Source organism: Rattus norvegicus, chromosome 6 (genome assembly GCF_036323735.1).
Source record: "Rattus norvegicus strain BN/NHsdMcwi chromosome 6, GRCr8, whole genome shotgun sequence".
In the NCBI taxonomy this organism is placed as follows: domain Eukaryota; kingdom Metazoa; phylum Chordata; class Mammalia; order Rodentia; family Muridae; genus Rattus; species Rattus norvegicus.
Window position 1 is genome coordinate 55,140,174 of NC_086024.1, and position 1,350 is coordinate 55,141,523.

At 51.0% G+C, this 1,350-nt stretch overlaps 1 non-coding gene across 1 annotated transcript; it reads right to left on the reverse strand.

The window, feature by feature from the left end:
• Nucleotides 1–797: 797 nt before the first annotated feature.
• On the reverse strand, nt 798–941 carry LOC120093433 (small nucleolar RNA SNORA48). The gene has a single exon (XR_005486493.1). It is a non-coding gene; the product is annotated as a small nucleolar RNA SNORA48 (small nucleolar RNA).
• Nucleotides 942–1,350: the final 409 nt, after the last annotated feature.

A 1,350-nucleotide genomic window follows, 5' to 3' on the forward strand; every position in this document is an offset into this window, starting at 1 on the left:
GGGGAGGGGAATCACCTCTTGCATCCATAGCTCTTACAGCAGAGGAGCAATGATGGGGCCAGCTTACCATCACTCTCACCCTCAGAGCTGGTTCACTCAAGACCCCTTATCCAGGCGAGGTGCAGGGTCTGCTTTCCCTAGTGCTGCCACAGGTGAATGCCACCGCCAGTGGGGGTGGGGGGATTGGAGCCAATTCTGCACAGCCCCTGGGCGTTCACATGGTCCCCACTAGCTGCCCTGACCAAAGATATCCCCACGTTCTCTAGTAGTAATATGAGCCGCAGACATTGATGCTGACCTCTGCCACTACATAGACATGAACCCAGACGTGGCCCTTATTATCTGGGACCTCACCATGGCCTCAAAAGGCAGGGCTGGCTACTCCTTTCCACCCTGGAGTCTCCAGTTCCGTATCTCTTCTAAGGCTCAAGCTCCTCCCCTTTTCTTTCTCTCCCTTCCGAACACTACGACCACTACATACTAGCACATTGTGGTGGCTCCTACTACAGAATTGCCAGACTGCTGAATAGACAGACCCCAGGTGACGTCCTCTGTCCTATATCCCATCTGTGCCGGATGGAAGAGGGCAGGTTTATGGGTGGCAAGGCCTTCTGAAGGTCTCCTCTTCCTCCTCTGCTACGGCACTATTTGGTGGTAGGGATGCTCTGTGTGTCTACAGCCTGACTGTGCCATGGGACAGTGGGCAGGTCTGTGGGCGTGGCTTAGAGGAAGGTAGGTCTCTGTCTTACTCCTTCAGCCACCGCAGTGTCTGGACTTGATTTGATTTGATTTGATTCTTATGAGTCCTAGGCATAAGACAGCTTTGGCCACCAAGCCAGGCATCAAGCTAGGATAAACAAAGGACTGCCATCCGCTCTGTCCTTGACTGATATAAGAACACCACCAACAATAAGGTGTCTCTTTGCCTGTTGCCAGGGGTCCATGCTTGTTTTGTAATGCTCACATTGTACTCTGTACACACCACACTGATGCACAATTGAGAAGCAACTTTTAGGACCTGTATAGTGGTTTGCATGAGAAATGGCCCCCAAAGACTTAGATAAACTGTTTGGGGATGCTGTGGAACCTTTGGGAGTGGTACTACTAGGATCTATGGCCTTGTTGGAGTGAGTGTGTCCTTCTTAGAGGAACTATGTCACTGAGGTAGACTTTGAGGTCTCAGAAGCTTAAACTATGCCTACTGTGGCATTCACTTCTGCCGCCTGCAGATCCAGATGTAGAAATCTCAGCTCCTTCTCCAGCACCACGTCTGCCTGCACGCTGCCATGCTTCCTGCTGTGATGATAATGGACTAAACCTTTGAACTGCTAATTAGCCTCAGTTATATGT